The sequence below is a fragment of the Uranotaenia lowii genome, chromosome 1 (assembly GCF_029784155.1).
Source record: "Uranotaenia lowii strain MFRU-FL chromosome 1, ASM2978415v1, whole genome shotgun sequence".
Lineage (NCBI taxonomy): Eukaryota > Metazoa > Arthropoda > Insecta > Diptera > Culicidae > Uranotaenia > Uranotaenia lowii.
Genome location: NC_073691.1, coordinates 35,694,648 through 35,711,614, shown reverse-complemented (window position 1 = coordinate 35,711,614; position 16,967 = coordinate 35,694,648). Strand labels below are relative to the sequence as shown.

Genomic DNA, 16,967 nt, shown 5'->3' with positions numbered 1-16,967 from the left:
TGGAGAAGAGGGGGGGCTTACATCACTCGAGAACTTATCCAATAAATGGTACCCAATTTTGCTTGGGAGGGTTTTTGAGTACGCAGAATTTTTCTAAAAATATTTCATTCTTCTGCCTCCTTCCAGCGGGATGATAGGAACGAGAGAGGGGACTTCTTTACAATTTTTCGCATAACTCAAGGACTAATCAAGCCAATGGAAACAAATTTGGTATAGGAGGTCATTTTGGATACGAGAAAAGGTTATATAGTTAAGAAAAGGTTATAAGTTAAGGGAGAGGAGTGCTCCTATGCAATTGTTTTGCATAAACCAAGAACTTATCTAACAAATGGAGAAATTTATGATATGGAAACAGTCATGCAATCGAGCAAATGGAACAGAAATTGGCATGGGAGTGTATTTGAATGCACGGAACGTTTCGTTGATGGTTTGAGACCCCTTTTTTGCCAGAAGGAGATATAAGGGTCATCCAACTTATCGAGAATGGAACCATACATGGAATGGGATTGCTTTTGTAAACAAGACATGTTTTTCTGATGGTTTGAGACTCCTTACCATTTTTATACTAATTCTATAATTGATCGAGAAGATGGGAATAAATTTGGCATGGTGGAGTTAAAGGAGCCAAATGTGGCTCAAGACGTTAATTTGTTACGGAAAATGTATCTTCGATAGGTTAGCCCCTCTCTACATTGAAATCGGACATAAAGGAATCAATATATTTAAAAAAAATTGATATAAGTAATTAACTTATAAAGCAAAGAAGTCTGAAGTCATAAACAGGATTAAAACAAAGATAAAAAAAAATTAAATTAGGATTTTAAAATAGAAAAAAGTGGTAGTTTTATTTTGAAGGAACATCTAATCTTAATGAAATGTTGTGCAAATAAATGAACAGTTAAATATAAACTACAGTTGCGTTCAAAAAAGAATGAAATCGCGTGAAGCTGCGCACCCACTTCCATCTTTGACAAGCTGCCATTTCCCTCTCGGTTGATATTTTTAATGAAAATTTCACACAATCTAGATCAACTATCCAACTAACACTCTACAAAATTTGAAGTCTTTACAATGACGGGAAACAAAGATACAGCAATTCCCGTAAAAAAGGTAAATTTGGAGTTACTTCACTAAGGTTCGTTATCGCCCAGCAGACGATTTCATTCTTTTTTGGACGGTTGTTAGTATGGAAAACATCGTAATCCATGTATTCTTGGTATTTTATTTCACAAAACCAAAATTTATCACAAAGAATGTTGTAAATTGATAGGAACTTCATTATTGCTTTTTTACGGGAATTGCTGTATCTTTGTTTCCCGTCATTGTAAAGACTTCAAATTTTGTAGAGTGTTAGTTGGATAGTTGAACTAGATTGTGTGAAATTTTCATTAAAAATTATCAACCGAGAGAGAAATGGCAGCTTGTCAAAGTTAGAAGTGGGTGCGCAGCTTCACGCGATTTCATTCTTTTTTGAACGCAACTGTATCACCCATTTTATAATTATTCGGAAGGTGTAGCCAATGAAAAATATAAACTTCAAACTTCTATTTTCAACAATTTAATGTGGAATTTGTTGCACACTCAAAAGCCCTAACCGTGGAAATATGACGGACGAGAAAGTTAAAAATTTATGTTAATTATCTCAGTGGAACAGTGCCAAAAGATGAAATGAGATCACATATTTAATAGATTGGTTATTTGAAGTACAAAAATAAACCATCGAGAAAAAGGCCTTTGAGACAGTACATGAAGTTTTAAATCAAACTAGGCTTTTACTTAAGAATGTAATTAATTCGTTTTGATACCTTTTATGTTCCTTCATTTTTATTTCAACCGTTAAAAAAGATGATCAATGTTGTCTTTCATAGTAACGTTTGGTCAAATGATTTATACAGAATGTATCCGTAAAAAAACATTTTAAAAATACATTTGTGGCACTCAGAGCCAAAGGGGAAGCGCATAAAGCTGATTTCAAGAAAAAACGTTTCAAAGTATTCGTTTTGCACATTTTGCATGTATTTATGTTTGAAATACATAACCATGAAATATTCAGACGAATTTAAACGATTTGGTTATTTTTGCCCTTAAACCTCATTTTCTTATTTTAAATTCCAATTCATTAGATACATTTTCCAAGCGATTCCCTATAATCCTTAAGCAATGCTGCAACAACCGATTCTCGAGATAGATATTGATTATTTTCTAGCCAATCCAGCACAGCACACCACAGCCCAGTTTTGCACTTTTTCGAAACAGGTTTTGATCCTTAGAAAACAATTAAATAAAAATCAGCTATAATTTTTGGAAGACCTAGATACTTTGACGAGATGTAAAATTTTTTCATCACTTTTGAAAGATTCAAATACAATATTGTATTGGAGAATTGATATTGATTGAACAAATGTTGTAATTTGGTTTTCAAAACTGTTCAAATGTTAAAAATTTAAAAGGAATCTCAAAAATGTGTGCACAAGATTTCAACCTTAAACTGCTGTTATCGCTTTGTATGTGCACACAGCCAAACAAGAATGTATACAGTGCAATCAACTCATCAAAGAGTAGTAAAATGTTATGAATGGATATGAAGCCAGCGGTTTTTCTCACTGGATCAGCCCATGCGTGGTCCCAAGCTGGATTTTTTATGAAAATTTAAAACTTTTCCAAGTGGATTTTTTCTTGAATTTTCAAAATTTTCTTCTCCGTGGGAGTGTTTGTTCAATAAAAGGATTTCATAATCACTTAGAGAAAAGTTGTCAGATTTTTTTCTGCTAGTATCCGAGCAGCCAAATTCGGGCTATTTCAACCGAAAACTTCGAAAAAACCAATCAGTTGATTTCAAAATTGTTGATCAAAATAACCGGGGAAATTTAGGCAAAAACTCAGTTAATAGAATAAGAAAAACAATTCAAACATATTATTTTTATGAAAATACAATAATTTTAATTGCTTTTATTTGGCTTCCTTAAAATGTTTATTCAAAAAACTGGTCTGAAAATTTTCATTTTTGGTTTAAAAAAAAAAATAAATTTATAGTTAAATACTCGGTTTTAGTTTTTTGCTTAGTTTTCTTTAATTTTGTGCTAGATATCCGGGCAATTCCGTATGAAACCGTGCAAATTTCTAAACTTAACTTAAGGGCTTAAGGTTAAAAAAAGGTCGGTCTGCCAAACCTCAATAGACGCAACTTGCAATTTACTGGTCGAATTTCACCAAATAACTTTTTTTTTAGTTATTTAAAGTGATGAATTCGTACGGATTAGTGTACGGAAAAATGTTTTATGTTTAATGAATTAACATATGTAGGTCCCTTTCAAGAAGCAAAAGGCAATCTAACTTTCTTATCTGTCATTTCAACTATGTTACCATTATTAATGTTTATGAAATTCAACTTCTGATATTGTTCCGTTAAGTTACATATTAGCCACAGATTTGTATGTAGGTTATAAAAAAGGGACAAACTTATTTTCAATTGTTTTTCATTGATTTACCAAACTACGAAGAAAGCTATGAACATAAATTTCTTTTATCGATATTTCACAATTAAGTTTCAATCGTAATATAGGTTCTCTTTAAAGGGGGAGTAGGGTCTATCGCGTAAAAAAACACCATTTTCACGAATTTTTTTTAGAGCTATCGTTCAAACAAATGTATTCAAATTTTTTGCATTATACAAAGCATTGTTAAAAAAACATTTTGTAATTTGAATAAATTGATTTTCGGCGATTTCAGTCACGAAAAAAATCTTAAAACGATTTTTATTTCTTCATCCGACGTTTCGGCATTTTTTATGCCTTTTTCAAGGAATCTATTAATATAACAAAATTAATGATGTGTTTTAAAAGGTGTTACAATAAATGGTGTACTTACTGAAATTTCTCGTTTTAATTGTCCAAAAAGTTTTTTCAATCTGCTAAACTGTCTAATCGGGAAATGTAAGTCCAATTGTCTGTGGTGTATAACAAAAATATTCAAAGTTGAGCTTTCTACTTGCATGCAATCTTCCTTGAAATCTATTCTACTTACTATTGATCTGGTTGAGATGGATATAACACTTTGTAAGTTTTGAAAACGAAAACGGATATAAAAATGATTTGTAATATTTTGGATGTTGATTTTCACTTAGCCACTACTGATGTTTGTTGTATTTTGTATGTTTGGTGTATTACTATGTGTATTGGTGTGTTTTTGTTTGTTTTTGATGGAGTTGAAAATGCCGGCGTAGATGACACTGAGCCCTTCAGTATCAGTCTTTTTATTGACCGTGTTGCCATTCCTCGCGATGTTTGTAGACCGGAAGTGAAATTGTGACGATCAATTATTCTCGTGCCGTTCAAATCAAAAGAGTGATCGTGTTTTATGCTGTGATGAAGTAATGCAGTTTGTCCATTCAAATTTGCCATTCGCGGGTCCTCTTTTTTTCTAAAAAACTTTCACAACTTTCCGAATCAAGAAAGGTTGGGAGGGGGGGTCCTATAGAGTTTTTCATTCAAATAATTTGACCAAAAAAACTTTTTCTTTGGAAGGCGTAGCAAAGCCAACCGGGCCAGCGTGTACTTTATAAAAATAACTTTTATCAATTTATACGCATAACTTACATTTAAAAGTGATTTTTGCAAAACGCTGGATCAAATATAGAATTCGCAAAAAAAATGGTTTACAGTTTTAGCAGCATCTGCAAAACTTCTGGACCGATTATGAGCATAAAAACTGATTAGGAATCGTCTTTGTATTTATTTTGATGTTATCATGTTTGTAAACGTTTGGTTACATCGTGAAATTCAAAACAATAACAAAATTGTCCAATAATAGAATTGGTTTTTAGCAAATACTCGGTTTCCTGTAAAATTGCTGTAAATTATTATCTTTTATTTATCTCCATGATCGGCGGACACTAGTTCTGGCTGTGGAAGTACGATAAGTGATAAGTGAATCAAGATTATTGTTTAAAGTTTACCTTGTAAAAATGAATAATAATGCTTCTACGTTCTGTTTAAATAGACAACTCCATTATTAAACGTTTACTAGAATTCCAATAGGTTTTAAAGGGATTTAAAGCGATTTTCCTATAGCACTCAAAAATTTGACATTTGACATTTATAACTTTATAAAATTGCTTAGTTCCTTCATTTAAATGACAGGAAATGATGGAACACAGATTCTGGGCTGAATTTGAATAAAAAAAATAGGCTTCTTATATATATATATATATATATATATATATATATATATATATATATATATATATATATATATATATATATATATATATATATATATATATATATATATATATATATATATATATATATATATATATATATATATATATATATATATATATATATATATATATATATATATATATATATATATATATATATATATATATATATATATATATATATATATATATATATATATATATATATATATATATATATATATATATATATATATATATATATATATATATATATATATATGTATATATATATTCTTTATATCAACTTCACACTATTTTTCCAATTTCAAGTCATGGATGGCAGCTGTAAAGTTTATTTTGGAGATAACAATCAGAATTATAAAAATTCGGAAAATAAATAATAAAAAATCATGAAGTACGGTTATCTTTAAGGCGCCCTCAAAGACACAATGGCAATCTTACCATTCTTAATGTTGAACCATTATCGAAGTCAAACTAATAATGGAAATAGCCAAGATTTTTTTTTAAATTTAGACAATTATTTTTATAAATATTTATTAAAGACCCTTTAACAATTGTCATTCGGATCAAAGAAATTTAGATGCAAGATGGATTTTTAAATTGGAGGAGATAAGAGAGCATTCTTTTGCTAGAAAGCTTTCTTATCAAGTAGTGTAGGGGAGAGTGGGGTAACGTGGGCCATTCTAAATATCTCAGCTGTGTGTTGAAATAAAAATTTCAACCCAATTGTCATAGTCGTCGCTTTGCGTAAGCATGTTTTTCTGTATGTTGTTGACTTATGTACACATCATATGCTTCTTTAATTTAACTAGCCTAGAAAAATGCACTTCCATAATTAAACAAGTACCCAAAAAATTGCATCCGTAGGAGACCTAAAGAACATAACAGAAAAAAGCTCATACGCTTATGATCTTAGTTTTGTCATGTTCTTTCACGTGGAAAAGGAATTTTTGATGAAACATGAATAAGTCACACAAACGTAATCAGTTTGCAAATTATTGCTTGTGGGGAATCATGGGCCGCCTATATTTTAATGTTTTTATACACATTACGAACTTAAAATAGGTTATTACTATCTGTAAAGTTTTCTTTTGCCAAATGAGTAGTTATGAAAAATGTGTTGTCCATCTTTTCTAATGCGATAGAGACGAACATAAATTCTAGATATGGAATTTTGCCGAAACGTTCGCGAGACAAGTTTAAGGAACTATTGGATCATACAGAACTCTTTTTTTTGTTTCCTCATCTGAAATTGCTTTAAAATAACTATGAAATAATTATGAAATTTCACTTAGAGGTTTACTCATAAACTTTTAACGTTATCTAATCAATTTGAATTTGGTGGCCCACGTTTCCTAACAGTTTTTCAAAATAAAAAAAAAACTTTTTTTTACATCATTCAGAACTCGGGAAATGAATGTATTTAAAAAATTATAACAAAATGCCTAATTATACCTCAAAAATGTAGAAAACTTTTCAATTTTTTTTTTTCATTTTATCTTTTAAAACAATGAAGTTATGGAACAAAGAAAAAAAGTGGCTCATCATACCCCACTCTTCCCTACAAAATCAAATAACCTATAACGAAATTCATTCACATTCTTAGTAATGTTAAAGACGTGTCATGCATGAACAATTCTCTTTTTAACTAGAGTTTGTTGAAAGATAGATGTCACGAAATAAATTTTATTTGTGACATGTTTTACTTATCAGAAAAAGACTTATTTAAAAAAAAATTGAAATATCAATTGGGAAATAGAGGTAGAATGACATTTGCAGCAATTTTTATTGACCTTTTTTTTGTAATCTTGGTGCTGGTCTTGAATTTTCTGTAAATTATTTGCAAATTTGTAGTTTAATATGTATAACAACTATTATTGATATAGACAACATTTAGAAAAAGCTGCATTTGCACTCATCTGCGACAAACATTAGTAACAAACTAGTGATTAAAGATTAGAAAACAAAGCCCTGGGTTTTCAGTTGCTGAAAAAAAAATTACATTGAAGACGTGGGAAGGAAATGATTTTTTTCAAAATTTATTATTGTTGAATTGAAATGTAATATACCTATCTCAAAAACAATCAGGTTTTTTTCAGAATTGTGGGGCTCGTTAAGGTTAATGTTTACAAAAAATTCTGAAAGAATTTCATTAAAATAAACTTTAAAATAATTTTTAAATAATTTTATTAACATTACATTATCTTAAATCTAGTATGACCGATTGAGAGAAAGCATAACACAACTTGCTCCATTCACTTCTTGCAGCATCCTCGCTGACAACACTCCTCTGGTGTTTGAGCCGTACAGTCGCATTTGCAATTGCAGCTCTGGTCACACTGCTTACCCGATTCACACCGATCGGTACACTGGCAGTCTAGAAGAGACGAGAGTTTGTTTGAAAACAAATTACGTATCACTCAAGCTTCCCTCTGGAAGAACTCTAACGATATTCAATTAGATTGGTACTTACTGCAGCATTTAGTTTTGCACGGCATTTTTAATTATACTGTTGATATTGTACTGATGGGAGGGTTAATTGAAACAAGTAAACTCAAAAACTGATATACCTCTGAGAGAGGTATCTATCATTTATATTCTGAATGAAATAACGTGCTTCTTGAATGAGTTGGCATACCTACCTACGAAAAATAGTGTGCATATCCCATTCCAACGCCAGTTGTGACAACTTGTGTGGATCCGTGTGCAATAAACACCGTTCAATTTGCTGTTAGGGCTAGCTGAGTAGGGCCGGGTATTGACAACAAAATACTGATTACAAACTCTGCGTTACTGCTCTATAGGCAGTGGTTCCCATATAAATTCAATAAACAAGATAAAAATCACAAAAAAAAAACTAATTTCGTTAGAGGATGTTTTTGACAATTTTTATAACTGTGTTGAGAAAATTATTTTTTTAAATAAATTTTAGCTGAGAACCTCCTATACTTTATCTTGTTTTATTTATAAAGTTGTTATCATCGAGCAATTTCAAGCGGCACTTTCTCGGTACCTATACTCATAATGAGTCAACAGTGGGTACTTAATGTGTTGTTGCGCACGGAACTCCGTCCAGCTTTCAGCGTTTTTGCGCACCAAGAAATGCTAATGTCAAATGAAAGAGTATAAATATTTTGAGCCCTTCGCAGTTCGACATCAGTACAAGTTCTACAAGTTGTAAACAGTGTTACAAATCAATCAAGTTTCTTCTCTTTAACTGTTTCTTGATAATAATCTCTAAAGATGCCTTGCAAAAACAACTGCTGCAGTAAGTATTCGGTGTTTATACTTTGAATGGTTCCAATTTTAACTTATGTTTCTCTCTTTTTCCATTCACTAGACTGCCAATGCACCGACAAATGTGGAGCCGGAAAGCAATGCGACCAGTCGTGTAACTGCAAGTGTGACTGCAAGGCCAAGAGTCCGGAGGAGTGTTGCCAGCAGGGTTGCTGCAAGAAGTGATTCAATCCGATGATTGGTGAATTAAAGCCAAGCAGTTGCCATTCAGTATCGGTCATATTAGGTTTAACGAAAGGAAAATTGGCTTAACGTTTGTTAAGCCTGGCTTAAAGTTGTTAAGCCTGTTTAAATTTAACTTAGTCATAATAGTGTGTAATGAGATGGATTGAAGTTGAGTTGCTAAAATAAAAATGTTTTCGTCATGAAAAGATTTTTTTTCATAGAAATCGTAATCCAATTGAAAGTGTCAACAAAACACGATTATATTGGTAAAAGAAACTTTACACCCTTCAAAGATCATCTTGCGTAGTACTACCCCATATCGTGAATAATGTGCTCTGAAGCTAAAGTTTAAACCTCAGTTCCTTTATCATTTTAAATGGATCAAACGCTTTCCAAAATCTTTTTATGGTATTCTAAAGCATTAAACTATTTAAACAATGAATCTTCTAGAACTTTTTGTGCAGAAAAATATTTGGGTGGGTGTACTTAATTTGTCTTTATTTTGTTGGTGTTTTTAGTTTTGATATGGGTAGGCCTAAACTTAAAATTAAAGATATAAATTTTTCTGTTAACTTTGTTTAAAATTCTTCTCTGTACTCTGTTAAAGTTTGAAATACTCATTTTCAGCTTAAAATATCTAAAATCAAATGATTTTTGAAGTGTATTCCCGTTCATGTTCCCAATTTAGCATTAATTGTTCCTAATTGCTAACATATGTGTTTCTAATTATGGACATATGAGGGAAAAGTGCATCGGCGTACCCAATATACACGATTGTTCCTTATATTTCTTTTATTTGTATGAAAGAAATCTTCAAACTCACCAATGCACCATGAGTTTTATAATTTTTTTTTTAAATATTTTGAAACATATATTTTGTTTAGTCTTTTTCAATCTTTTGTTTCATTTCCTCTTCAAACTTCTTTTCTCACCCACTGCATTTGTCATTTCATCAATGCGGGTTCCAGCGGATAAAACACGATTTTCTGTAGTTCCAAAATTTGAATAAATTTGATTGATTAATCAACTTATTCACTAGTGCAAACCCCATTTTCAATACCGAATTTTGAGCACACAGTGTTGTTGGTAATACAAAAGTTTTTTGGTGTGAAAAATTATCAACTGTTTGAAGACGGTTTTTCAATAATCAGTGAACTATACGACAGTTAAGATAACATTTACAAATATCTTTTATACTTTTGAACTGTCCAACTATGTTTTTAAGAAGAGCGTGCTAAAATCAAACCAATGTCCCTCAAGCGTGGATTTGGCGAGTAGTGAAGTGATAATACAAACGAATAATGATAAATTCTAAAATTGTATAAGTATAACCACTCGTCGTCTTCACCATCAAAAACTAGAATGATTGTTTAACTGTTTATCTAGTTTTTAACTGTATATCTCAAAACACTAGATTGAACAAGAAAATGTCGATTAAGGGGGGGGTAGGGTCTAACGGGTATAAAAAAACACCATTTTCACGATTTTTTTCTAGAGCTATCGTTCAAACAAATGTATTCAAATTTTTTGCATCATACAAAGCATTGTCAAAAGAACATTTAGTAATTTTTTCGTAGAAAAATATTGAAAAATGAGCCGGTGACGGAGCATTTTCGAGGAACAGGATTTGCGGTGGACACTGTATCTCAGCACAGAATCATCTGAAGTCAAAAAATCAGAGCAAAATATTTTTAATAGATGTTTTTCTGGACCCCAACGTTTTTATTTAACTTAAAAATATTTTTATGAAATTTTTGTGGCTGTTTGAAGTAAAAACTACGATTTTTCACTTAAAAATCCGCCATTTTCACCTCTAAAACCTCCCCAAAGTAAAAAAAATCAAAAAAAGAAAAACGTTGGGGTCTAGTATTTTATATGTAGAAGATATGTTCCAAATTTGAAAAGAATCGGATAAGTAGTTTTCAAATGACGAGTTTCCACGGACTTTAAAAGTGAATGAAAATACGATTAATGTCATTTGCAAAATCGCTCAAAAACTTGATTCTAAGCTTCATGAAAACCAGATCGAGTTCGCTTGTAGATTATTTTCTAATAAAAATAAAGTGGATCCCCTTGTACCAATTAAAGTGATCTTCAAAGAAACCTCGGTCAAGGAGGAATTATTTTTCAAAAAGCGTGCCTTTGGAAAACTCTGCTCCACAGCTGTTGACCCTTCTTTTGTCATAAATGGTAGATCTTCAAATATTATGATTCGCGATGAACTAACTCCTTTATCTTTAGAACTTCTCACTGAACTCCGAGAGTCTCAGGATTTGCTGGGCATGAAATATATCTGGCCTGGCAGAAATGGCGTTATACTTTTAAAAAAAGATGATAATTCTAAACCAGAATATGTTAAAAACAGAGAAGATCTTGACCACATAATGACAAAGTTAATGTTCCCACCAAACAATGTAAACCATTCCGTTTTAAACTCAACACCTTCGCCTAAGCGTAAGAGGGTCTGAGAACATATACAAAATAGCAAATAAATTTAGTCTAGTTTTCTCTTTATTTTTATAATGGATACTCTAAAAAATAGATATAACGATAGCATAGAAGATTTTAATTTAGCAATAAGTAATGTTAGTAATAAAACTCTGCGGATCTTCCAATGGAACATTCGTAGTATGAATGACTTGCAAAAGTTTGATAATATTTTACAAATAATTCAACTCTCCAAAGTAGTGTTCGATGTGATCGTGATTTGTGAGACTTGGCTGCTGAAAGATAACTGTAGACTCTACAACATACCTGGGTTCTCATCAATTTTTTCATGTAGATCTCAATCTAATGGCGGCTTAGCAATGTATGTGAATAGTAATTTAAAATTCAAGGTCACTAACAATATTGAAATCGATGGGTTTCACAATATAAGCATTGAACTGTTCATCAATAGCCAAATCATTGACGTTCATGGAATTTATAGACCACCTTCCTTTGGTTTTAATACTTTTTGCGAAAAACTTGAAGGCATACTGTCATCGGTTCCAGATAATCATACGTGTTTTGTTGTCGGAGATTTGAATATTCCGATTAATATAGAATCCAACAACACAGTTATCAGGTATAAATTAATTCTTGAATCGCTTGGTTACATCTGTACTAACACTTTCCCAACGAGACCATCAAGCCAAAACATCCTAGATCATGTAGTTACCAAACTAATTGATTCGCCTCGGATAACGAACGACACTATATATAGTGACATTAGCGATCATTGTCAGATAATATCAACATTTGAACTCCAAACTACAAAGAAAAAAGTCGATCTTGAAAAAACCATCATTAATTATACAAAATTACATCAACTATTCAGTGATTATCTCAGACAAATTCAAACTGTGGATGACGCGAATGTCTGTTTGACTAATATTTCGACCGTCTATAGCTCATTGCTCCTGCAATGTACGAAAAAAATAAGTAAACAAGTAACGGTTAAGGGTAATTATTGTCCCTGGATGACTCTCGACCTCATAACTCTAATTAAATTAAAAAACAACTACATTAAGAGAGTTAAACACAACCCTGGAGATACCTATTTAAAAGAACTTCTGAAACATGTCTCAAAGAAAGTTGAAAAATGTAAACGAAAATGCAAAAAAGATTATTTCGAAAACCTTCTTAACAATTCTCCCCATTCGAAACTTTGGAAGAATATAAATTCTGTCTTAGGGAACTCCAGAGAAAATTCTAGAGCTGAGATCAACCTGACTGTTAATAATCGAAGTACTAGTAATAAGAAAGAAATTTGTGAACTTTTCAACTCCTATTTTACCAGTATTGGTAGAAATTTGGCAAATAATATTGTAGTCGACCCATCTTTCGACAACTTATCTTTCATAAACAGAGTTCCTAACACCATTTTCTTACGACCTGCTACAGTCAATGAAGTTATTCAAACTATAGGATCATTGAAAAATAAAAAAAGCTGTGGTCCTGATAACATTCCCTGCAGCTTATTAAAATCTAACTGCTTAGAAATGGCACGTATTTTAACTGCATGCTTTAATTCTATTTTGGTATCGGGGGTCTATCCCGAAAGTCTAAAAGTCGCTAGAGTGGTTCCCGTTTTTAAGGCAGGCGATGAAACGGATATAAATAATTACCGTCCAATTTCAACACTTAGTGTGTTTAGCAAAATATTCGAAAAACTTCTGGTAAGTCGACTCAATAACTTTATCAAAGAAAATAACATCTTATATAACCTGCAATTCGGTTTCAAAGCTGGGTCTAGTACGCTTATTGCAATGTGTGAATTGATAGATTCGGTAATTGAAAACATAGACACAAAAAAAATTGTAGGAGGATTGTTTCTGGACTTAAGAAAAGCCTTTGACACGCTTGATCATGACGTTCTCCTTAGGAAACTGGATTGCTATGGAATAAGAGGAGTTGCTAATAACATCTTTCGTAGCTATCTTACAGGACGGAAACAGTATGTTTCTATTGATAAAATAAATAGCTCGTTGGGACAAATAGAAGTAGGTGTGCCTCAAGGCAGTAACATTGGGCCACTACTTTTTCTACTATACATCAATGACTTATGCAACCTGCCATTACATGGTACCCCCAGATTATTTGCAGATGACACAGCTTTATTTTATCCAGAGAATTGTCCCAATGTCATAATCGGAAAAATGCAAAAAGACTTAGAGATTCTTGGCAAATACTTTAATAGCAATCTGCTGACCCTAAACCTTTCTAAGACCAAATACATGATATTTCGTTCAGCAAGAAGAAGAATTTATTGCAGCAATGACCTTTCCTATGATAATACTATAATCGAAAAGGTGGATAACTTTAAATATTTGGGGCTCACGCTTGATGAAACACTTTCGTGGAGTTTTCATGTCAACAACCTTATAAAGAAAACATCGTCCTTTAGTGGTATTCTTTGGCGAATTAGAAGTTTTTTGCCGCGTCATGTTTTAATTAAATTTTATTTTGCTTTCATTCACTCTCAGTTGAACTATCTCATCGCGGTATGGGGCAGGGCTTCCCTGTCTATCCTCGGGCGATTGCAGACATTACAAAATCGTTGCATAAAAACCATATTCAAACTTCCTTATCTCTATCCTACGTCTTTACTGTACTCGAATACAACTTACAATATTTTACCTCTTACCCACTTGTGTAGTCTGCAAACATTATTGTATGTCTTCGACAATTTGAACTCATTAGACAACACAAGAAATTTATTGTTTAACTCAGGCACTCGTTCTCGCCATACTCGTCAATCACATCATTTGCTTCGAAGCCGTTGCTTAACATCTTTTGGTCAACGCAGAATTTCTTACATTGGACCTGCTTCTTACAATTGCCTTCCAGAAGTTGTCAAAAATGCTAACAACCGCAACATTTTCAAATCGAAAGTGATACGTCACCTCAAGGAACTTCAGTCGTAAACCTTATCATCATGCCAGTATTTTTTAATTTTTTATTTTTTGTTACACATATATTTTAACTAATTTTTTTTTCTAAAGTAACGTTAACATTTTTTTTGTAAATATTTTTTCCTAGTTAGTATATTAGCTTTATCAATTAATTTTTAATTCGTTTCTTTTGTATTAATTATTTGTAAAAAATGGATCTCTTCAAAGGAATACTCTTTCCACTGAGATTCATTCTTAGTTTAGTTTAGTTTACTTGTCTAGCTTCATTCCCTCGCATTAAGTAAAAAAAACATTTTTGTTAAAGTTCTCAGCATGAATAAATTTTGCTCGCGTTTTTGTTTTTTTTGTTTGCTGCCAGACATGCTGAGAACAGAAAGCGTCCATTACCAGGGGGCTCATATGAGCTTTTTGGTGTGGGGGAGTGTGGTGGGCCGCTTTATATGTGTAAAAAAAAAAAAAAAAAAGTGTGCTTTCGAGAAAAACGCGTTTGAAGTTTCTGCTCTTGCTTTCTTGCAGTATTAGATAGGAGGAGATAAAGGCCTATAACTTCTACAGTTTTGCTTCAATTGACTTGAAAATTTGACACAACATTCTTGAAATGTTTTACAATAAGAAAATAAAAAAATAAAAAAATCGATTTTTTGAAAGTGTTAGACCCTACCCCCCCCTTAAAACTCGATGAAAAATGTAATGTACTTTTTCCCATATTTAGTAGAGTCGCGTTATGTAAAACCCGGCAAAAAAAAGTTTTCGACAATTTTAACTTAAAAGTACACTGAAGTTAAATAACTATCATATTTTAACTCAACCATTTATTTTCAAATTCATTGTTAATAAAGTTAAGAAAAAATTGGTTTTAACAACTTTACATCATTCCGATTCATTTCAGAAGCATAACATATCATCGATATAGTTTGGAATACTTTGGATATGTCCATAATTAGGAACACACTGAAAAAAGTGTTCCTTATTATGGATAAACCACATTTTTTTTAGTTTTTACTTAAAAACACGTGGTATAACATTAAAATTACAAGGATCATGTTAAAAAATAATCCGACAAAAATGTTCAGAAAATTTGGTTGGCAAATTCAGTTTAATCTTCAATTAATAAAAAGGTGTTTTTAAGCAAAATGCTAAGAGTTCTGTTCAATTTGGACATGCTTCGAAACAATCCGGTATTTACTAGAACTATTAATAGTTAGATAAATAAATGTTATGTTATGTAATTAAATAATAAAATAAATAAATGTTATGTTTAATTTAAGTTCAGATGATCCGTTACATATTTTTTTTTAAGTTGTGAAAAGTGAAAAATAACCTCACAAACAGTCAAAATCAAACGGTATGTTAACATTAGGTACACATGCCAAATTAGGAACTCTTACCGTACTTTAAGTTAAAAACAACCCTATTACAGCCTTAAAATTTATTAAGATAAAAAAGCAAGCATTCATTTGAGCTTTTTGTAATGAACTGTACAACAAATTTGTTTAAATTGAAATTGCCAGATTGTCCAGATTTGCCCGGATATTTAATACTCAGTTAGAAAACAGAAGCACGTATTTTGCCCAGATTTATACACTTTATTTAGCAAATCAAACAAAAATAAAACAAATTTTGTTGAAAAAATGTTTTATTTGTGCCTTAAAAACAAAATTTTTCGAGCAAGTTTTGAAAAAAAAAATCATGAACTGTTTTTTGAAAGCCTAATAAACAATTCAAAATCTGTCAAAAAGTTTTGATAAAAAAATATATATTTTTTAAATTTTTTATTATGATTTTGCAAACCAAAATTTGCCCGGATATTGCCCAGATTTTAGGTCGTCAGTTTGAACATGAAATTTTAATACCTTAAAACAAGTAATAAAATCAATATTGAATTCACTAGACTGCAGAATAAAAATGCAAAACTTAAAAGCTGAGCTACATCGGACAGCAGACAATATTTCCTGCATGACTACTCCAATGCCCATTTTCATACATTAATGCCACCAAATTTAGGCTCTTCAACAAAACTATATCAATCAAAATTGAGAAAAAACGGCAGAGAGTCTGTTCTTCTTCAAACTTCCTACCAAATAGTGCTAAGATGATTGGTTAAAATTAAAATTTCGACTTACGATTTTAAAATCCAATGAACAACTTGTTCTAAATACAATAGTTCTCAGCAACAATAAATTTAGAGTTTAAAACTTACAGTTTCTATTAAGATTTTAACAAAAGAATAAGTTTTATATTTGAAAGTAGAATCATGAATAAACATTCGAAACTTTAAACTTATTGAATTATTGATTATTTGAAGTAAACATTGAAAGTATAATTTACTTAAAGGGTTTTAGCTGCAAGATTAAATTCAAAATTTATCGCACAGACGATGTACTGCATATTTTTATTTTTTGAAACTAGATTTATTGCGCATCAAAAATCTGTTAAATAATTTAAAAAAATCAATGTTTTGAGAAACCTTCAAATGAGGAGAAGTTATGTTAAATAGTTTTTGAAAAATGAGAAAAAAATAAAGATATCTTTAATTTATCTCAATATTTAACTCAGAATGATAAAAAGTTTAAGACTTAACCTGTCAATAGCTGTTAGAGATAAAAAAAAAAAAAACACACGGACCAAGGATTTTGACGTTACCAAAATGATAATTTTTCAAAAATTAGTCTAATTCCAGTTTTCTCAAGTTTTTCTTAGATGTTAGTAGCTTTTAACAATTGCTTCAACAGTCAAACAGTGGCCATGAGCATAAATTCACATAATTTGAAACATGCTACTCTAAAAAATAAGATAAAACAATGAATGGCTTTGATTTCATGCTGTTTTAGTGAGCCCTGCCTAAACGCGGGTTTGGTTTTCAAAAAAGTAAATTTAATAAAATT

At 31.2% G+C, this 16,967-nt stretch overlaps 1 protein-coding gene and 1 long non-coding RNA gene across 4 annotated transcripts in view; both read right to left on the bottom strand.

Moving 5' to 3' along the window:
* Nucleotides 1-16,967, bottom strand: part of LOC129739034 (cardio acceleratory peptide 2b) — a 45,316-nt gene that overhangs the window by 7,386 nt on the left and 20,963 nt on the right. The window lies entirely within an intron of this gene.
* On the bottom strand, nt 7,395-8,253 carry LOC129739035 (uncharacterized). The gene is made up of 2 exons (XR_008735727.1): nt 7,698-8,253; nt 7,395-7,601 (listed from the first exon to the last, which is right to left on the bottom strand). It is a non-coding gene; the product is annotated as an uncharacterized LOC129739035 (long non-coding RNA).